This window comes from Oratosquilla oratoria, chromosome 12 (genome assembly GCF_046742065.1).
Source record: "Oratosquilla oratoria isolate Oo_2021 chromosome 12, ASM4674206v1, whole genome shotgun sequence".
Classification (NCBI taxonomy): Eukaryota; Metazoa; Arthropoda; class Malacostraca; order Stomatopoda; family Squillidae; genus Oratosquilla; species Oratosquilla oratoria.
Window position 1 is genome coordinate 50427974 of NC_134788.1, and position 23794 is coordinate 50451767.

Sequence of the window (23794 nt, forward strand, 5' to 3'; positions counted from 1 at the left end):
AAGTCGATATAAGGAAATTTTGACGGTATTTCTGTCCCATTGAAGGATTTTTTTTATTTTTTTTATATGACGCACATGCGCCATGACGTCATTGGCAGATATTGGTAGATAAAAAAGATGAAAAAGAAAATTAGATAACGAAGAAACTGATTGATATAAAACATAACATTAGATAACAAAGGAACGAGAAAAAGAAAGCAAGGAGAAAAAATTAATTTTCAAAAAATTAATCGTTGGTCGTCTTCGAGTTTGTTGTCTTTTGCACATGCGCCATGACGTCATGAGCAGAGGTTGGTAGATAAAAAAGAAAAAAAATAAATAGCAAAGAAAAGAGAGAAAGAGAAAAAAAAAGGACAAAGAATCACTTAATTTTGAATTCTACGTTTACGTTTTGAATTTTACGTTTACGTTTTGAATTTTACGTTTGTTGTCTTCAGGTTTGTTGCTGTTGTCTTTAGTGCATGCGTCATGACGTCATGGGCGTCATTGGTAGATAAAAAAGATAAACAAAAACAAAATTAAATAACGAAGAAATAGATTGATAGATAAAAAAGATAAAACATAACATTAAATAACAAAGAAAAGAGAGGAAGAAAACAAGAAAGAATTAATTTTCAAAGAATTAATCGTTGGTCGTCTTCGGGTTTGTTGTCTTTTGCGCATGCGCCGTGACGTCATGGGTAGAGATTGGTAGATAAATAAGATAAAAAAGAAGAAAATTAAATAACGAAGGAAAGAGAGAAAGAGAAAGAAAAGAAGAAAGAATTATTTAATTTTGAATTTTGCGTTAATCATTTGTCGTCTTCAGGTTTGTTATTGTTGTCTTTTGCGCATGCGCCGTGACGTCATTGGCAGAGATTGGTAGATAAAAAAAGATAGAAAAAAATTAAATAACGAAAATATAGGTTCATAGACAAAAAAGACAAAAAATAAAATAAAATAATAAAGAAAAGAGAGAAAGAAAACAAGGAGAACGAATCTTCGGGTTTGTTGTCTTTTGCGCATCCGCCATGACGTCATGGGCAGAGATTGGTAGATAAAAAAAATAAATAAATAAATAAAAGAAAATTAAATAGCGAAGAAAAAAGAGAAAGAGAGAAAGAAAAGAAGAAGAGAGAATTTTGAATTTTACGTTAATCGTTCCTCGTCTTAAGGTTTGTTGTTGTTGTCTATAGCGCATGCGTTGTGACGTTACGGGCAGATAAAAAAGATAAGAAATAAAAGGAAATAGAAGAAATAGATTGATAGATAAAAAAGATAAAACATAAAATTAGATAACAAAGAAAAGAGAGAAAGAAAAGGAGAAGGAATTAGTTAATTTTGAATTTTAGGATAATCGTTTGTCGTCTTCGGGTTTGTTGTTGCTGTTGTGCATGCGACATGACGTCAAGGGCAGCGATTGATAGATGGAAATATTTTTTTCATAAGACGCGAAATATACGATTTTTCTGCCAAATGTGAAGGAAGACATCGACATAAAAAACAAAATCGACGGCCTAGTGTGAGGATGGAAATTGACGGCATTTTTGCCTAGTGTGTACATAAAAATCGACGATAATTTTGCTTAGTATGTAGATTGAAATCGACGTCATTTTGGCATAGTATGAAGAAGGAAATCAACGGTATTTTTGCCTAGTGTGAAGATGGAAATCGACGGCAGTTGTGCCTAGTGTGAAGATGGAAGTCGACGGTATTTTTGCCTAGTGTGATGATGGAAATCGACGGTATTTTTGCCTAGTGTGAAGACGGATACCGACGGCATTTTTGCCTAGTGTGAACATGGAAGTCGACGGTATTATTGCCTAGTGTGAAGATGGAAATCGACGGTATTTTTGCCCAGTGTGAAGACGGATATCGACGGCATTTTTGGCTAGTGTGAACATGGAAATCGACGGCAGTTTTGCCTAGTGTGAACATGGAAATCAACGTTATTTTTGACTAGTGTGTAGATGGAAATCGAAGGTATTTTTGCCTAGTGTGAAGATGGATATCGACGGTATTTTTGCCTAGTGTGAAGATGAAAATTTTGCCTAGTGTGAAGATGTCTTTTTACCTGTTTCGAAGATGGAAATCGGCCTAGTGACGATGTGAAATCATGGAGCGAAAATTTCAGTTCAGCACGTGGCCATACGTAGAACTGAACGAAAAATTCTGAGAAAGCCCTGGAGAGAAAAATGTTTTAAGTATTTGGAAAAGACGATGAATTTTGACAATTGTACTGAGCGAAACATTCTGAGAAAATCCTTGTATACATGTAGAGAGAAACGTTTTAAAAGTATAGAAAAGACGATGAATTTTGACAATTGTGTTCATATTAACCCTGAGCAAAACATTCTGAGAAAATCTAGAGAAAAACTTTTTAAAAATATAGACCTGAGCGAAACATTCTGAGAAAATCTAGAGAAAAACTTTTTGAAAATATAGAAAAGACGATGAATTTTGAAAAGTGTTCATATTGACACTGAACGAAACATTCTGAGAAATCCCTTAAACACGTGGGTAGAAAAATGTTCAAAGATATAGAAAAGATGATTTTTGACAATTGTGTTCATATCAACACTGAGCGAAACATTCTGAGAAAATCCTTATGTAGAGAAAATATGAAAAATACTCGTACACAAAAAAAAACTATAAATTTTGACAATTATGTTGATTTTAACACTGAGCAAAACATTCTGACAATTATGTTCATATTAACACTGAACGAAACTTTCTGAGAAAATTCGTGGAGGGAATCTTTTTTCAATATAGATAATACGATGAATTTTGACAATTGTGTTCATATTAACACTGAGCGAAACATTCTCTATTAACTCTGAGCAAAACATTCTGAGGAAATCCTTAAACATGTGTAGAAAATTTTCTTTAATATAGAAAAGACGATGAATTTTGACAATTTTCATATTAACACTGAGCAAAACATTTTTGAGAAGACCTAGATAAAAACCTTTGAAAATATAGAAAAGACGATGAATTTTGAAAAGTGTTCATATTGGCACTGAACGAAGCATTCTGAGAACACCAATAAACACGTGGAGAGAAAAACGCTTTAAAGATGATTTTTGGCAATTGTGTTCATATTAACATTGAGCGAAACATTATGAGAAAATCCTTAAACACTTATAGAGAAAATATGAAAAATACTGGTATAGAAAATACGATAAATTTTGACAATTATGTTCATTCACTGAGCGAAACATTCTGACATTTGTGTTCATATTATTACTGAACGAAACATTCTGAGAGAAAAATGTTTAAAAGATATGGAAAATACGATGAATTTTGACAGTGTTCATATCAACACTGAGCAAAACATTCTGAGACAATCCAACACGTGTAGAGATTTCTTTTATTATAGAAAAGACGGTGAATTTTGATTTTTTTTTCAAATTAACACTGAGCGAAACATTCTGAGAAAACCTACAGAAACTTTCTGAAAATAGAGAAAAGACGATGAATTTTGAAGTGTACATATTAACACTGAACGAAACATTATGTGAAAAACCTTAAATACGTGGAGAGAAGCTTTAAAGATATAGAAAAGATGATTTTTGACAATTTGTTCATGTTAACACTGAGCGAAACATTCTGAAAAAATCCTTAAACACTTGTAGAGATATGAAAAATACTCGTATAGAAAATACGATAAATACTGACAATTATGTTCATTTTAACACTGAGCGTAACATTCTGACATTTGTGTTCATGTTAACACTGAACGAAACATTTTGAGAAAATCCTTAAACACGTGGAAATATTTTTTTAAATGTAGAAAATACAATGAGTTTTGACAATTGCGTTCATATTAACACTGAGCGAACATTCTGAGACAATCCTTAAGCACGTGTAGAGATTTTTTTAGATATAGAAAAGACGATGAATTTTGAAAAGTGTTTTCATATTAACATTGAGCGAAAAATTCTGAGAAAACCTAGAGAAAAACTTTTTAGATATATAGAAAAGACGATAAATTTTCAAAAGTGTTCATATTAACACTGAACGAAACATTCTGAGAAAACCCTTAAACGCGTGGAGAGAAAAATGATTTAAAGATATAGAAAAGATGATTTATGACAATTGTGTTCATATTAACACTGAGCGAAAAATTATGAGAAAATCCTTAAAAAATTTGTAGAGAAAATATGAAAAATACTCGTATAGAAAATACGATAAATTTTGACAATTAACACTGAGCGAAATATTCTGATAATTGTTTTCATATCAACACTGAACGAAACATTCTGAGAAAATCCTTAAACACGTGGAGAGATATTTTTCAAACATAGAAAATACGATGAATTTTGACAATAGTGTTCATATTATCATTGAGCGAAACATTCAGAAAAATTCTTAAACACGAGTAGAGAATTATTTTAGATATAGAAAAGACGATGAATTTTGAAATTTGTTTTCATATTAACACTTAGCGAAACATTCTGAGAAAACATAGAGAACATTTTTTAGAAATATTGAAAAGACGATGAATTTTGAAAAAGTGCTCATATTAACACTGAACGAAACATTCTAAGAAGACCCTTAAACACGTGGAGAGAAAAATTATTTAAAGATGGTTTTTGACAATTGAGTTCATATTAACACTGAGTGAAACATTCTGAAAAAAATCCTTAAACTTTTGTAGAGAAAATATAAAAAATGCTCGTATAGAAAATACGATAAATTTTGACAATTGTATTAATTTTAACATTGAGCAAAATATTCTGACAATTGTGTTCATATTATCACTGAAGGAAGCATTATGAGAATTTTCTTAAACACATGGAGAGAAAAATGTTTTAGAAATATAGAAAATATAATGAATTTTGACAATTGTGTTCATATTAACACTGAGCGAAACATTCTGAGAAAATACTGAAATAAGTGTAGAGAATTTTTTAAATATAGAAAAGACGATGATTTTTGAAAAGTGTTTTCATATTAACACTGAGCGAAACATTCTGAGAAAACCTAGAGAAAAACTTTTTAGATATATAGAAAAGACGATAAATTTTGAAAGGTGTCCACATTAACACTGAACGAAACATTCTGAGAAAACCCTTAAACACGTGGAGAGAAAAATCATTTAAAGATATAGAAAAGATTATTTTTGACAATTGTGTTCATATTAACACTGAGCGAAACATTCTGAGAAAACCCTTAAACACTTGTAGAAAAATATGGAAAATACTCGTATAGAAAATGCGATAAATTTTGACAATTATGTTCATTTTAACACTGAGCGAAACATTTTGAGAAAACATATTTGGAATGAATAGAAATAAGAAATAATAAAAAAGTAAGATGAATTTTGACAATTATCTTCATATCAACACTGAGCGAAACATTCAGAGAAAATCTTCAAAAATATCGAATGACATTATACGAGATATATTAAAAAAACACAATAATGTTTTCACATCTATTCTCATTTTAGAACTGAGCTAAACATTCTGAGAACATCCTAGAAATTACTGATTGAGAAAATATCAAATAGATAAAAAAAACGATGAATTTTGACAACTTTTCCTTAGAGATATCATATGAAAACATATGATATGTACGAAAAGAATAAGATGAAATTTGACAATTATTCTCATATTAACGCTGAGCGAAATTTTATGAGAAAACCTTCAAAGAAACATAGTGAAACAATATTAAATAGAAAAAAATACGATAAATTTTGATAAATATTCGATGAGTGAAACATTGAGGGAAACTCCTCAAAATATCGAATAAAAAATGTGAAATAGATAAAAAGATACGAAGAATTTTAACATTCATATCATATTATCACTGAACGAAACATTCTGAGAAAAACCTTATTCACAGCAAAAAAATACGAAAAAATATGGAAAATACGATAATTTTTGACAATTATTTCCATATAGAATACTTCTTATTATGATAAGATCTACTATGTGTGATTATGTGTGTACGTGTGCACATATGTGTACACGGAATACCACGAAGAATTGTGGGAAATACGATATATTTCGAAAACTGGAACAAAATTATGTTCTGAGCCATTTATATACACGTGTTGTATATGTTGTGTGTGTTTGTGTATATGTTTCATATATATGCGTATATTTTTGTATCCATATATGTATACGTGTGTGTATACATGTATGTATACATGTGTATGTGTGTATGTACACATCCTCTCTACTCTGAAAAGGTCAACATTTAATGCAAGTCATGAGAGAGAAAGAGAGAAAAATAGAGAGAGAGAGAGAGAGAGAGAGAGAGAGAGAGAGATTGTACTTTGTGGTTTGCCTACTATTGCAGATTCATCAGAATCTATTCTTCTTTCGGAATAAAGAACAATGGGGGGAGTGGATAAGGGGGGGAGAGGGGGAGAGAGGGTAGAAGAGAGCGAAGGTGGAAGGGGAGAGGCTGGGAAGGGGAGGGGGAAGGGTGGAAGGGGGAGAGAGTGGACGGGGAGGGGGAGGAGAGAGGGTGGAAGTGGAAGGGGGAGATGGTGGAGGGGGAGGGGAGGAGAGAGGGCGGAAGAGGGAGGGGGAGGGGATAGGGGGTGAGGGGGGAAGGGGATAGGGGGAGAGGGTGAAAGGCAGGGGATGGGGACAGGGGGGAAGGGGGAGGGGGAAGGGGGGAGGGGATAGGGGGAGAGGGTGGGAGGGGGAGAGAGGGGGAAGAGGGAGAAGAGGGGGAGAGGAAAAGGAAAAAGGGAAATAGGGAAGGAAAGTTCACACGTGTGTGTGTGTGTGTGTGTGTGTGTGTGTGTGTGTGTGTGTGTGTGTGTGTGTGTGTGTGTGTGTGTGTGTGTGTGTGTGTGTGTGTGTGCGTGTGTGTATGTGTACGTGTGTGTATGTACACGTATTTCCCCTGCAATAATAAATCTATAAATAATAACCATAAATAAATAGACAATTACAAAAATGAAAAATAAAAATGATTTGATAAATAAAAATATCAATTCTTGTTTCCCGATAGAAATAGTAAAAGAAATAATAATAGATAATAATAGTAATAATAGCAATAATAATAATAATAATAATAATAATAATAATAATAATAATAATAATAATAATAATAATAATAATAATAATAATAATAATAATAATAATAATAATAATAATAATAATAATAATAATAATAATAATAATAATAATAATAATAATAATAAATAGGTAAATAAAAAAATAAATGTATATGCGTGTGTATGTATGTGTGCGTGCGTGTGTGTGTGTGTGTGTGTGTACGTGTGTATGTGTGTCATGCGCCACATATGTGCATGACCTGCGCATGCGTTCAGACTGGACATCTGTTCACCACGAACTTGAACGGACCTCCCAAGTTCTTGTAAACAATAGTTTCCCTAATTACACTGTTGAGAGATCTATCAAAGATGAAGTCCATCAAGCGTTGGTACCTTGGACATGACCGCCGCACCGCGCGACACCCCAAACAAGACACACGACATAAAACTGTTTTACAAAAGCCACACGACATCAGCATATAAAGCCGTAGAAAGAGCTATGAAGAGGAATATCGTCATCCGCCGCAACGTGAAACCAATACCCGAAGTTGAATATCTTAATTTTATTATCTTTTACCAAATCCAAGAAGTCTTCTAAACTTTCATAAAGAAACAACCCCCTCCCTCCCCCCTCCCTCCCCCCCTGAGCCCCTCCAGAGGAGAAACGTCATCTACATGCATGCATGCATGTCAACACCATTCAGGATCATATTGATATAATTTATTTGAAAAAACACACTTTATCAACATGTAGCGATAACATTTTTGGATTTAATTTCAACGGACAATGAACTTGTGAACAACGAAAACCCACAATTTAGTTCAAGCAATCATAGAATTCCAACAAGGTTGATGCAAACAAGGTCATCATATTAAAACAACAGGACAGGACCCGCAGTAATGGGTATAAACTGGACAAATTTAGATTTAAGAATGAAATAGGCAAGAATTGGTTTACTAATAGGGTGGCCAACGAATGGAATAGACTTAGTAACCTTGATGTAGTGAGCGCTGAAACTATCACTTGGTTTAAAAAACGGTTAGACAACTTTATGGATGGGGATGACGGGTGGTGATGGATATGGAGCTGCCTAGTGTAGACCTTATGGTCTCTTGCAGTCTCTTCGTTCTTATGTTCTTATATCAAGGTTTTTTTTTTCCCTTACAAGAGAGGTAACCAGAGTCAAAGGTATGAATCCACTCCCACCCATTTCATCCCCACATCCACTCCACTCCCATTCACCATCTCTCTCTCCCTCCCTCTTTTCTTGGCTCCTCCTGGATGACAGTCATCTCGGTCACTGCCTTGGGTCAGAAATAATGCAGTAAAACACAGCATATAGAATTCTAACATTCAATAATTTAACTCCAATCAGCAACAGCCAGTTTGTATCTGAGATGTTAAAAGTTGGCCCTGCTATAGAATAAGGAACTTTTTCAACTCAATGTAATCATAGATTTTTTTTTTTCTAATAAAAAAGATAATTACTTTTTATTAATTAAAATAATCATATTATCAATGTAGGGAAAGTTCCTGATTATGGCAGGATCAATCTTGATCATCTCAAAAGGAAACTGGTGGTTGCTGATTGGAGTAAAAACAGTTTGAATGAAGCGTGGGAACCATTTACTTGTACATATATCAAAGCCATTACACATTGTGTAACCAATTGGACGTTCGAGGTCCAATGCAAAGCCAAAATGGATGAATGAAGTAATTGATAAAGTCCCTCACACAAAATTTATTACAACAAAAAATCAAACTGATAGAATACTTTTAGAGACATCAGCGTGAAGCATAGAAGCTCATACAAAAGAGCAAGAAAGGGTTTTAGGAATATATAGCACATTCTAGTAAATCGAATCCAAAATAGATTTACAGTTATATAGATAAAAAGAAAGTAATTACTTCTAATATTGGTCCTTTCGTATGACAAAATGGCGAACATACTGATGATATAGACGTGGGCTGCATCTTACATAACTATTTCACATCTGTCTGTACAAATGAAGACAATAGCAGCTTTCAGAATAATATCAGTAGCAATGATGAAATAATAGCTGACTTTTCTATTACTGAAGTTGAAATCACACATCAGATTGATCAAGTGAAAATAAATATTAATCTAGCAGCTGATGGGCCCTTTTCTGGTTAACCTTCCATTTGGATATAAATTTTTTCTTCTTGGCCTAAAATGTTGTTTATACACCCACCTTCAATAATGATCCACCTGCTGGACATATCTGTCAGCCTTGAGCAATTACAAAGGCGGAGCATGCCGACAGGAGACCTTTTGGTCCATATCTAGGTCGGATATGGACCAAAAGGTCTCCTGTCGGCAGTATGGGGCTCACCATGTGACTCTAACTCAAACAAGGAAACTGAAGTGCCTTTTCTTGGAACTGTTTTTTGTTGCTTATGTTGCTGACGAAGAATGGGAAATGATGATGTCTTTTGAAAGTGCAACTTCAAAACTACTAACTTATCTAATACTTAATATATTTCCTTGCAGGTAATGACAGAAATAGAGAAGACATGCTTCTTTGGGAAGCTGTATGCATGCAACAAAAGAGGCCCCCTTTCAGAAGCAAGAATTGGAAGAACAATCAGAGCTGGCAAATAGCGTGATGATGGTTTACACAATGAATTGGAAGATCAAGAAGAATCCAACAAGAATGTATCAATCCATGTTCACTGTAAGTGCGTGAATAAGTATTGTCATCCAAAGACAAATCAAAAAACTTTGAGGGACAAAGGGCAAGAATTTCAGTGTTGTTCTAGCAGTAAGCCTAAAATAACAAGGCGATCAGACTTTTCAACATTCATTGCTCTGCAACACTGTCTTTTTTTGTGGGGGGAAATGGGACACTGAGAAAGACCCTAGGAATCCAAGCCGCTGGCGGCGGCCAGAACATGTTTGCAGGCAAGGATTCACACATGGAAACAAAGGTTTAAAGGAAACTATTTTAGAAGTGTGCAACACACTGAAAAAATAAACAAGCAGAGAAATGAATACGTAGACATAGGAAGAGAGGAAAAACGAAACTATGAAAAAGACATAATAGCAAAATGCAAAGATCAACCTAAACTGTTCTACAGATATGCAAACGACAAACTAAAAGACAAACACGAAATAATAAAACTGCGTGAAGGAAATCAAGAATACACACAAGATGTAGAAATGGCCGAAATAATGACCAGACACTTTAAGTCTGTTTTTACAATTGAAAGCTCACAGTTGTGGGATGATAGTCAACAATAGGAAGGATCCCCTAAAATGGAAGAAATAATGGTGACACAGAAAGAAATAAGGGACCAAATAGAGAAACTCGATGTCAGAAAGTCACATGGGCCAAACGGAATAGTGAACTGGATATTAAAAGAATACATAGACGAACTCACAGAGAAAATACACAAGATAATTGACTTCTCACTCAAAGAAGGAAAAGTACCACACGACTGGAAGAATGCTAATATTGTACTAATATATAAGGGAGGAAATAAATAAAATCCAACAAATTATAAACCAGTATCCCTTACAAGCACAATTACAAAAATATGCGAAAGAGTTATTAAAAACAAATGGACTAAACACTTGGAAAAGAACAAAATATTAAACCCCAACCAATTTGGATTTAGAAGTGGAAAATCATGTACTACAAACTTATTATGCTTTTACTCAAGATTGCTAGACATAATACAAGAAAGAGATGGCTAGGTAGATTGTGCCTTCCTGGACCTACAAATGGCTTTCGACAAAGTACCACACAAAAAACTTCTAAGAAAAATTGACTTAATAGGTGGAACACAAGGAAAATTATTGGGATGGATGGGAAACTTCTTGAAAGGAAGAACAATGAGAGTGACACTTGCAGAAAAAAACTCAAAATGGGTAGACATGATAAGCGGAGTACCCCAAGGCTCTGTATTGGCTCCGATAATGTTTGCTATTTATATAAACGACATGGATGAAGGAATTAAATGCTATTTAAACTTCTTTGCAGATGATGCAAAACTATTGAAGAGAGTGAGTAATGAAGAAGACTGTAAATATTTTCAGGGAGATCTGGACAAAGTCTGGAACTGGAGTAAAAAGAACGAAGTCAATTTCAACATTAAAAAAGTTGTTAGCTTCGCTGCCACTACCACTTAGTCACTTGTGTTATTATTCCGTAGGCCCCATGCCTTCTCCTTCTCTTAAGTATGTTTCCACCAAATCTTCTATTATCAGAGTTAAGTTTCTTGATGGGTTGAATTAAAATGGGGGTATAGTTTTCTCGTCTTATTTTCTTCTAAATAATACACTTGGTTCTTCCAATTACACCAAGGGACTCCCCCAGGGATCCTCTTACATCCCACCAAGCCAAGTCTGCTCCGACGTCACTATTTAATTCATCCAATAACTTTGAACGTTACAAATAAGTGCCACCCTTTTAGGGCGTGACTTTACCTCCATGCACCAATAATTTTTCTCCTCCTCCACCCTTTTCTCCAATCAGAAAGACTGTTATACTGTCACTAGAAATCTTGTTTACGCAAGCAATTTGTCGCAAGCAGAACGAACTCTGTGTTTACATTCAGTCACATCAGCACCTCTCGATATCCTAATCTACATTTACAAATACCAGACGGTAAGCTGGAATATGCAACTCTCTGAAATTCTGCAACTTGCAGTCGGCCATTGTATCATAACAACCTAATAAAATTTTCATATCGTTTCACCTACCCCTCGATCTACATAAATGTCTACCTCTATCTACCGGCCTCTTACAAACGTAGTATAATGGGATTTGGAAAAAGCAAAAATGGAATATCCGGTAAATACAAAATTGGAACAAAAGAAGTTACAAAAGTAAATTCAGAAAGAGACCTAAGAGTGATCATTTCAAATGACGACACCAGACGAACATGTAAACAAAATAGTTTGAAAAACCTACAACTTAATAAGATCAATGAAAGTGGCCTTTGACTACATGGACGAGGAGATGGTGAAGAAAATCCTAGTTACACTGATAAGACCAAAATTAGAGTATGCAGCAGCACTATGGACACCCAGTAAAAAAAAAAAAAAAATCAAAGAGCACCAACACTCAGTATGCTGACATATGAACAAAGATTGGACAAACTAAAATTATTAACTCTGGAGCAAAGAAGAGAAAGAGGAGATTTGATACCCATATATATAGAATTATGAAAGGGATGGAAATCCTTGACAGGGATGATCTACTTAAATGGGACAGAAGAAATACAAGGGGACACAAGAAGAATCTTAAGAAGGACAGTTACAGAAGAGATCTGAAAAAGAATAGCTTTCCACATAGCGTGATAGATACATGGAATAAATTGAAAGAGAAAACAGTGGGTGCTAAAACTATACACGACTTTAAGAAAGAACTGGATGCGGAAAGATACAACTACGGGTCTCTACGAGCATAGCTCTTCTCCCGCCGAATACAACTAGGTAAATACACACACACAATAAAATATCAGGACAATATAAAATTGGAACTAAGGAGGTAAAGAGAGTGGGATCTGAAAAAGATTTGGTTGTAATTATCTCAAACGACTTGTCCTATGATAAACAAAATTGTCGGAGAATCCTATAACTTTTTAAGATCAATAAAAGTGGCATTTGCATATTTGGACAATGAAATTATTAAAAAAAAAAAATATTAGTCACACTGATAAGGCCTAGACTAGAATATGCGGCGACATTGTGGTCACCCAGTACCAAAAAGAATATAAAGAAAATAGAAAGAATCCAAAGAGCAGCCACAAAAAAGGCACTTGCACTTGCAAACTTGTCATATGAAGTGAGACTGGCTAAACTGGAGTTACCGACTCTGGAGCAAAGAAGAGAGAGAGAGAGAGGTGACCTACTGACCATCTACAGAATCATGAAGGGCACAGAAATACTTGACAGAGAGGACTTGTTAAACTGGGACAAGATAAACACAAGAGGACATGAAAGAAAGTAAAAAAAAAAAGATATCATCATCATCATTATTAATCATTGTAGGCCTAATCATACTTGATATCAAATCTTCTAGATTGCGGAAATCTTTTGACTGCCTGGCTTGGGCGGGGGGGCCTTCCAAGGGTCTTGTACTGCAGCCGTGCAAAATTTCTTTTGACGTCCCTGGACGGTAACAGATCGTACTACATCATTCCCCTGCAAATGCCCTTCGGGGCTCTAAAGTCACTAACGCACTTAAAAACAATTACTCCAAAAACAGGGAATGTTACTTTTTTTCTTTTTTAGATAATAAGACAGTTCTGTTACTATTGATTTATCATTTGTTTCTTTATTGAACTAAAGAAAAGGTGAAAAAATCTAACTAAAAATATTACAAAGGATTACAAAGGCGGAGCATGCCGACTGGAGACCTTTTGGTCCATATCTAGGTCGGATGCGAAACAAAATCATAATAATAAAATAATAAATAAAAACTATTATAATGTAATAATAATAATAACATTAATGGAAGTAAATACCTACCCAAATCTGTACATAGAAATTATTCCCATATCATATGAGCAAGTTTAACAATAGCCTCAAACTCAGTAATAGAAAATAAAATAAAATAACAAAATACAGCTATTTTTTATATAAATGTACCATGTACCTAATTCTAAAATTAGACAAGACTGGATAACCTTCCATGTACCACTCTCATTGATAACTGCAACCTCTACCATTTTTGTACAAAGATTGAATTAAATCGAAATAATTTTACTATTCTATGGTACTGACAGTCACCAGTCGAAATCTTGGTCAATGTAACTAATACAGAATTATTTACAAAATACGTATTTCTGTATTGTATGTCGTAAGCCAAATCAGTGTATTATTCTTATTTTTCTTCTTATATTCAGTATTTGAATCATGAGTTATGTTTATATGAATTGATCGACATAGCAATCAACTGGTCCTCCATTTGTATACAATTAGTTCCATAAATTTTCAGTTTAGTTGATAATTATTCAACTTTCCGTTAACTATTGTTGATGTCGCTATTTTTTACCTCTGTAATATCCGGGGGGAAGGTTTTCAATCTTTATGCTACGATATTTGTAACATTTTCTTTCTACTGTGTTTCAATGCTCAATCGCATTTGCTAAAAATGCAACGTTTGATATATGAAATTAAATATTTCATAAATAGTTTTCACTGTAAAGAAATACTTGGGACAATAAGTGGAGTAATTTATTAGACTGAATAACATAGCGTGACAAAAGTAAAATAATATGTATGTGTATATAAACATACACACACACACACACACACACACACATAATTTGCAGTAATTCACAAGGCACACGTGAAAATAATTTGCAGATAAAACCACTGGTAAATAAGAAACTTAGTCCGAACGTTTTCGTCTATTTAGGACATTATCAAGGAATACACAGTTACAGAGACATATTTTAATGAAAAAATATTATAAAAACCTCATTTATTATGAAAAATAAAAGATTAAGGATGATTTTGACAGTCTAGCATAATTTTTAGTTGTTGTGTAACATATTTTCGTGTGACGTCATGTCGCGCGGTCGTGGAAACATTTCACATAATACATTAAAATGGGCATAATTCACCCATGACATTGGGCTATTTTAATGAAAAAATATTATAAAAACCTAATCTATTATGAAAATAAAAGATTAAGCATGATTTACCAGTTTAGCATAATTTTTAGTTGTCTAACATATTTCCGTGTGACGTCATGTCGCGCGGTCGTGAAAACATTTCACATAATATACTATAATGGGCATAATTCACCCATCACATTGGGCTGTTTTAATGAAAAATATTGTAAAAACTTAATTTATTATTAAAGTAGTCCAATGGCATGGGTGAACTATGCCCATTTTAGTATATTATGTGAAATGTTTTCACGACCGCGCGACATGACGTCATGCGGTAATATATTATACCAAAAAATATATATATATATATATATATATATATATATATATATATATATATATATATATATATATATATCGTCATGCGGGAATATATTATAAAAAAAAATATATATATATATATATATATATATATGCTACACTGGCAAAAATCCTGCTTAATCATTTATTCTTCGTGATAAATTAGGTTTATACAATATTTTTTCATTAAAATAGTCCAATGTCATGGGTGATTTATGCCCATTTTAGCATATTATGTGAAATGTTTTCACGTCCGCGCGACATGACGTCACACGGGAATATGTTAGATAACAACTAAAAATAATGCTACAATGGCAAAAATCTTGAGTAATAATTTATTCTTCATAATGAATTAGATATTCATAATATTTTTTCATTAAAATAGTCCAATGTCATGGTTGAATTATGTCCATTTTGGTATATTATGTGAGATCTTTTCACGACAGCGCGACATGACGTCACACGGGAATATGTTAGACAACAACTAAAGAGTATGCTATACTGGCAAAAATAATGCTTAATAGTTTATTCTTTATAATTAATTAGGTTTTTACAATACTTTTTCATTAAAATAGCCCAATGTCATGGGTGAATTATGCCCTTTTTCGTATATTATGTTAAATGTTTCACGACCGCGCGACATGACGTCACACGGGAATATGCTAGTTAACAAATAAAAATTATGCTAGACTGGCAAAAATCATGCTTAATCTTTTATTCTTCATAATAATTTACGCTTTTAGAATAATTTTTTATTAGAATAGCCTAATGACATGGATGAATTATGCAAATTTTTAATTTTAGTATATTATATTAGATGTTTTCACGACCGTGCGACATGACGTCACACGGGAATATGTTAGACAACTAAAAATTATGATAGACTGGCAAAAATCATCCTTAATCTTTTATTCTTCATAGTGAATTAGGTTTTTATATTTTTTCATTAAAATGCGTCAATATTATGGGTGAATTATGGCCATTTTATCATATAATACGAAATGTTTTTAGAACCACGCGACATGACGTCACACTGGGAATATATTAGACAACAAATAAAAATTATGTTAGACTGGCAAAAATCCTGCATAATCTTTTATTCATAATAGATTGGGTTTTTATATTTTTTCATTAGAATAGCCCAATGTCATGGGTGAATTATGCCCATTTTAGTATGTTATGTGAAATGTTTTCACGACCGTGCGAAATGACGTCACACGGAAATGTGTTGGACAACAACTAAAATTATGCTAAGGTGGTAAATTATGCTTAATCTTTTATTTTTCATAATAAATTAGGTTTTTATAAAAAAAAAAATAATAATAATTAAAATACCCCATTGTCATGGGTGAATTATGTCCAGTTTAGTATATTATGTGAAATGTTTTCACGACCGCGCGACATGACGTCACACGGGAATATGTTAGACAACTAAAAATCATGATAGACTGGCAAAAATCATGCTTAATCTTATATTTTTCATAATAAACTAGGGTTCTATAATACTTTTTTTTATTATTAAAATAGTCTAATGTCATGGGTGAATTATGAACATTTTATTATATTATGTGAAATATTTTCACGACTGCGCGACATGACGCCATACGGGAATATATTAGACAACAACTGAAAATTATACTAGACCGGCAAAAACCATTCTTAATCTTTTATTTTTTATAACAAATTAGGTTTTTATAATATTTTTAATTAAAATAGCCCAATGTCATGGGTGAATTATGCCCATTTTAGTATATTATGTGAAATGTTTTCACGACCGCGCGACATGACGTCACACGGGAATATGTTAGGCAACAGCTGAAAATTATGCTAGACTGGCAAAAATCATGCTTAATCTTTTATTCTTCATAATAAATTAGGTTTTTATAAAAAAAAGAATCATTAAAATAGCCCAATATCTTGGGTGAATTATGCCCATTTTAGTATATTATGTGAAATGTTTTCACGACCGCACGACATGACGTCACACGAGAATATGTTAGACAACAATTAAAATTTATGCTAGGCTGGTAAATCATGCTTAATCTTTTATTCTTCATAATAAATTATGTTTGTATCATATTTCTTCATTAAAATAACCCAATGTCATGGGTGAATTATGCCCGTTTTTGTATATTATGTGAAATGTCACGACCGTGCGACATGACGTCACACGGGAATATGTGAACTAAAACTTATGCTATACTAGGAAAATTCATGCTTAATCTTTTATTCTTTACAATAAATTAGGTTTTTATCATTTTTATTAAAATAGCCCAATGCCATGGGTGAATTATTCCCATTTTATTATATTGTGATTTTTTTTCGCAACCGCGCGACATGACGTCACACGGGAATATGTTAGACAAATGATAATTATGCTAGACTGGCAAAATTAATGCTTAATTTTTTATTCTTCATAATAGATTAGGTGTTTATTATATGTTTTTTTTTTATTATTAAAATAGCCCAATGTCATGGGTGAATTATACCCATTTTAGTATATTATGTGAAATGTTTCCACGACCGCACGACATGACGTCACACGGGAATATGTTAGACAACTAAAAATTATGCTAGACTGGCAAAAATCATGCTTCATCTATTATTTTGCATAATAAATTAGGTTTTCATAATATTTTTTCATTAAAATAGCCCAATGTCATGGGTGAATTATGTCCATTTTAGTATATCATGTGAAATATTTTCACGACCGCGCGACATGACGTCACATGGCGTTGTCCTCAGGTGTCCTACGTATAGATACGAAAAAAAAAGAACAAAAATTAATCACGGTTTTTTTTTTTAAACTTGTTTTTTATGATTTTTTTTTCTAATCTCGTCCAAATTTGTTCAGATATTAAATATTTAGTATATAAAAACAGGTGCAAGTATGTTAGTCATCGCTCCACATACGTGCATCTATCTTATTCAAAGAGGCATTAGACAGGGTATAAAAATAAACAATTGATTGACCATATAAAGTCACTGTCAGATGCTGCAAACCTGCAACAAGCGTAGATACTGTATATGGGCCAGTATGGCCATTGCCTGGCTACCTTACAAAATCTACCTTTTATCTTAGCATACTCTTCAAAGATTAACCAGAAATAAAGCAAACAGAGCATTAGGCTTCATTGCTAGGACGGTAACAAATAGAAGTGCAGAGGTAATTATTAAACTCTATCTAGCGATAGTTAGACCCATCCTTGACTATGCGGTACAGTTTTGGTCTCCGTCCTACAAAATGGACATAAATTCACTAGAATCAGTACAGAGAAGAATGACCAAAATGATACAAGGACTCGGAAATTTGCCTTACGAAGAGAGGCTTAGGCACCTAAACTTACACTCTCTGGAAAGACGCAGAGTGCGGGGTGATCTAATAGAAGTGTTCAAGTGGATCAAAGGCTATAACAAGGGTGATGCAAACAAGGTCATCATAATAAAACAACAGGGCAGGACTCGCAGTAATGGGTATAAACTGGACAAATTTAGATTTAAGAAGGAAATAGGCAAGAATTGGTTTACAAATAGGGTGGTCGATGAATGGAATAAACTTAGTAACCACGTAGTAAGCGCTGAAACTATCAGTTGTTTTAAAAAACGATTAGACAACTTTATGGATGGGGACGACAGTTGGTGATGGATACGGAGCTGCCTAGTGTAGGCCTTATGGTCTTTTGCAGTCTCCTTTATTTCTTATGTTCTTATGTTCTTATGTAAGATGCCCTACTCCTCAATTAATACGTTCCATTTTTCGATTAATTTTCCTATCCTTTACCTTTCAATACATCTGTGTAGCTACTTATCCATGTTGACCTGCCAAACTCATCTATCTATTTACAGCATACTTATAGATATGTTACTCTAAATATGAATGCATATGTATTCGTATATGCACGCATGCATGTGCGTGTGTTTAAGTATGTATAGTATGTATGTACGTAGTCACTCAAAAAAGTATCGGTTGGTGGTGTTAGGTGTTGTTCGTGGTTGGGAGACGAGTGAAGGAACAGAATCATCCATGTTCCTGTACAGTTGGTAGTCGTGGCAGAGTTGCGCCCTACCTCCTCCCCCCCCCCCGTTAAAATATGTGGTGTAGAATAAGCATTTAATGCGTGAAGATGTGGCAAGATTGAAAATAATTATATTTGCACCGACAAGAATTATTGACATTTTATTGTTACTGAAATCGCACCTGCGCACTCAAATATTCCGAGGTGCGGTTGGTAGAGTTTTCGACTGTCACTCTAACAGTCCGGGTTCGAATCCTGCTCAGGGCTGAAATAATATCAGCATCGCTGCGCTTCGAGTCGTTATTCCAACTCGTGGGCGGGGTGTTGGTGTGTGTGTGTGTGTGCGTGTGTGTGTAAGGTGCATTACCCATAGATCGGTCATACGAGCTCTGAGCTCTCTTTCGGGAGGGAACTAGCTATCGGTCACGAATCCAACACGTGATCCAAAGACTAAGGTGAATACACATACGCACATTTGTAAACTACAAAGCTATGAGTAAAACTGTCGCATTGATTGATACACAGGCGTATCAACAGTTTCCAAGTCTTTTGAACAATGTGTCACTTTATTGTTTACTTACGTCCATTTCCGTGCGATTTCTTACCGATATATTTTAGTGACTGTACGTATGTATTTATGTATGTATGCATGTATATATGTACGTATGTATGAACGTATGTATGTATGCATGAAGAGCTGGAGTCTAGGAACCATTTTTGGAAGAAAGGACACAACACTGGACTCGTCGTGTGAAGTTTATTCTTACTCTTATTCCCTGTCTGGGGTATTGGCTGCTTGTTATTGTGGCAAAGTAGCATGCAGTGGATACTTTAGGGTCTATATGGGGCGCCCCTACGGACCAGAGCCACACATCATTTTGTCTATGATAGAGGGAAACTCTGTTCATAGAGAAATGATGACACTTTTATACTACGACTGTCCCTCCGTTATGCTGTCCCCCAACCCCCTGTTGCTGTCCTGTACCATTTCTCTGAGTATTCTCTTTCTGCTGTGGGGGAATTCCCTGTGGTGGGGGAAAAGAATACTGCCACCAAGTATTTCCACTTGGATCGTAAGAGGCGAGAAGAAAGGGACGGGGATTGGGACTAGGCATCCTTCTCCTTGTAGCCCTACAGGGGGACATTCCAAAAAGAAAAAGTAAAGGCATAAGAGGGTCTGGGAGTTTTCGGACCAGCACCCTAAGGTTTGGGTCTTTTAATATATGATTGTAGGTTAAAGTTAAGGGATAGTGATCAAAAAGTCAGGTAGAAAGTAAGCTCCGAGCCTTGATGGGTGGCGGGGTGTGCAACAATTTCCCCCCATTACTATGTTAACCCCTTTTCCACTGTTCAAGTGGCAGATCTGTGTTTAGGCAACGTCCAGGGTCATTATGAGAAATTGGAGTGTTTAACCCATTCAACTCCGATGACAAGATGTCTTGTCATTTGGTCAAATAAAACAAAAAATCATAAAACACCAAAATGTTTGATCAAACACCAGAAAAATATGACGTCAATCCTCGCTTCGCTCGCAGCGAAGCGAGGATTGACAACCGTGGAGGCGTGGGAGAGTCCGTTGCTGATCGTTGCCAGGTTTTAAATGTCGTGCGAAACCTCACATTTTCAATTGTTTCTTCGTAACGCAACTTAACAATTTAGTGACATACGTGTAATTATTGTAAGATTGCGCATATCAAGATTTTGGTTTGTTTTACCGCTTGCTTTCCGTAGACTGTTTGTAATCGTAATTATATTTGTATTAGTTAAATTCATCGATGTCGAACACCGACGACAAAGCATTGCACACCGCCTGGAGCCCCCGAATGAACAGGACCTCGCTGTTCAGAACTGAACCCCGTTATAAGACCTCGCCCATGTGAAGAAGAGGCCCCACCCCCTCACTTCTGGCATGGAGCCACTCACTCGTTATAACAAGTTTTGTGCTGGTTTCGAATTGTTGTCCAAAGTGCCAGCCACATCTTGTGTGGATTAATTACTTGTTTATTTACCGTAGTAGCAAATGGTCTGAGCTAGGTGCGAGTGAAAATTCACTGTCCATAACTTACTGTCTTAAGTGAAAGAAATAAATACATATATGCCAAAACCACATTAAGAGCGTGCGAAAGCTCATTCTGAGTTTTTCAATTCCCATTTTGCATTAATCTAGTACAAAAATGATGGTAGAATCACGGAAACTTTTACACTAAGTACAACTAACAGCCAATCGTGTTTTCCTGTCTACAAAACGCGCACTTTCCATATTGTTTCGTCATAGTTACTACCCATGCTCTGTCGGGGGGCAGTCTGTCATTCTAGTGGTCCCTACTTCGACACACTCTGCTACATACGTACTAAAGTAGCAATATTTCTCATAGTTTTGTATTAAGGGGTTATCACAGTGTTTTTCCTCCCACATCCTACTTCCAGCCTCCATTTGAATAACTGGAATATGACTTTGCTAATATAAATATGGAGTTCTCTAAGAACATTTCAACAGTATGTCTAACATTCTCTTAGTTATTCGTTCAGCTTTGTACATATCCTGATACCTATACTTATACACATATTTGGGGTGAGGGCCATTCAGAATGAATGTTATATTGAAGTCGACAGCAGTTCCATCATTGTTCAGATTGCATTCTCAAATTTTCTTACCATGTTTCGGTCTACATTGGTAAGGTTACGAAGTCGACTTTTAAACTCCATGTTGGTTTTCTCTAGACGACTTTCGGCCATCAATCGGCCGCCTTCAGGAGTATTAACCTGCGATGAATGTACAGGTATAATTGTGTGTTACTCGTGACGTGGCTATTTATCTAGTTCATGCTGACATTGGGGAGGGAGGTAACACTCGAGGGGGTAACCTTTGGGGAGGGAGGTATGTACTGCGTTCGGGAGTTGGAGCCCCGTAGGGTTGTAACCCTTTTAGGTTGGGGGTTACATAAGGAGGACTTAGTGCGGGCTAGATAAACTTCCAAAACGTCACTTTTCTTCTTATTCATTACAAAATTGGAGTTTATCTAGTTTAATACACTATTATGATACAGTCTTATTCAAAAAAGAAAAGATCACTAACACACGTTGCACACCTTTCTTTCACAATTGTTTTCTATACAGTTTTGGGCACTAGGGCACCTCACACACCAACCTCTAGTCCTTAGGGCACGTCTCACACCAACCTCCTCCTGGTCGTGTGCACTCCGGTTTTCTTCCCGGAAATGCTGAGTGTGGTGAATTTTGAGGTGCTCTCAGTCACTTTGTTAACGTTTTTAGTCGGGTTGTTTCGCCCTATATAAATTTGTTCTTGGTTCATAATTGGTACAAACATGATATGTTGTATACATAATATATCCAGGGGGAAAGGGTTGAACAGTATTGTGTTCCCGTGTGTTAATCCGGGTTGGTGATTGATGGTATCTATTGTGTGTGTTCGTGTGTGTGTGTGTGTGCTTGCTTCCGGGCGCCCGGCTAAACTGCTGATTCAAGTGGCGTCAGTTGACGATCAGAACGGATGTCAATGTGCCGCGATGTCTGGGTGCATGGTGCATGGGAATGGTGATGGTGTATGTGGTGTATACAGGGTGCTACTTGTCCAATTTGTTCACGTTGTGGAGCTCCGTGTGTTGCTGCTTGGGACCTCGTTGCCGAGGGGGGAGTGGATTCGGGCAGTTATTGGGGGTTCCTGATGGGTTTTAGGTTATGAACGTAAACTGCCCCCGTCATTCTTAATCTCCTGGTGTCAGGTTCTCTGTGTTTGATAACTGTATGGTCTTCCATCTTCTTCCTACTCAGTGCTTGTCCGCGGGTTCTGTTATTATGACGGCGCATTGCTCCATCCAGCAAGTGTGCTGAGATTGGTTTGGATAATGTAGTTGTAGTGAAACCTATATACCTGGTGGTTAGGCGTTTGGAGTCGTCACCAATATTGCAAGTATATTACTAGGTTCGCATCCTAAAGTGTATTTGTTGGTGGGAGGCAGCTGTACTTCATAACTAGGTTGGAGGTTCGACGGAATTTGTGATAAATTGTCAGCTTAATGTGTGCATCAGGATTGCTGCGCTGGGTATTAAGCAAGGTTTACACGCTACGATAAATTGTAGCGATTTATTGTAATGAAAAGGTTCTTACAATTTGTCATTACTACGTGTAATTAACAGGAGATCGTAGCGATTGTAAATCGCTACGATCTCCTGTTAATTACACGTAGTAATGACAAATTGTAAGAACCTTTTCATTACAATAAATCGCTACAATTTATCGTAGCGTGTAAACCTTGCTTTAGGATCCCACTCAGCGATTGAGTGGTAGCTCGGGAGTTCCAGCAAGTGCATTGCTTCTACGAATTAGGCCGTTCAATTTTACTCTGAGGCTATTAGCTGGGTTTCTAGAGATCTTATTGAATATACATATGCATATACATACATACGTGTATACACTCGGCTCGATGGCGCAATGGTAACGTTCGCAATCGCTACTCCAGTGATCCGGGTTCGAATCCTGCCCAGGGGTGAAAAAAAATCAGTATCAGGCACATACTCGAGCGCACGCACTGGTAGGATTCCCGCCCAGGGCTGAAATAATTTCAGTATCGCTGCGCTGCGAGTCGTTACTTCAAATCTCGTGAGTGGGGAGTTGGGTGTGTGTGTGTGTGCGTGTAATGTCACATAATTACCCATAGACCGGTCATATATGAGTTCTTCGCTCTCTTCCGGGAGGGTAGTAGCTGTTGATCACGAGTCCAACACGGGATTCAAGACCATGGTGAATCACACACACACACACACACACACACACACACACACACACACACACACACACACACACACACA

The 23794-nt window shown here is 35.5% G+C and overlaps 2 protein-coding genes across 5 annotated transcripts in view; one reads left to right on the top strand and one right to left on the bottom strand.

The window, feature by feature from the left end:
- The window catches only part of Ts (Thymidylate synthase), a 94243-nt gene extending 72171 nt beyond the window's left edge, over nucleotides 1-22072 (bottom strand). The window contains exon 1 of one of the 2 annotated variants that reach the window (XM_076195891.1): nucleotides 22054-22072. The gene's annotated coding sequence lies outside the window, so the exon portion shown is untranslated. Of the gene's footprint in view, nucleotides 1-22040 lie in introns of both variants that reach the window. The other variant, XM_076195892.1, reaches the window with a different exon arrangement.
- LOC143031706 (uncharacterized) overlaps nucleotides 1-23794 on the top strand; it is a 93486-nt gene that overhangs the window by 64377 nt on the left and 5315 nt on the right. For 2 of the 3 annotated variants that reach the window (XR_012967022.1, XR_012967021.1), the window contains exon 2: nucleotides 9511-9694. The exons of the other annotated variant lie outside the window; for it this stretch is intronic. The gene's annotated coding sequence lies outside the window, so the exon portion shown is untranslated. The remainder of the gene's footprint in view (nucleotides 1-9510; nucleotides 9695-23794) is intronic. 3 annotated transcript variants of the gene reach the window in all.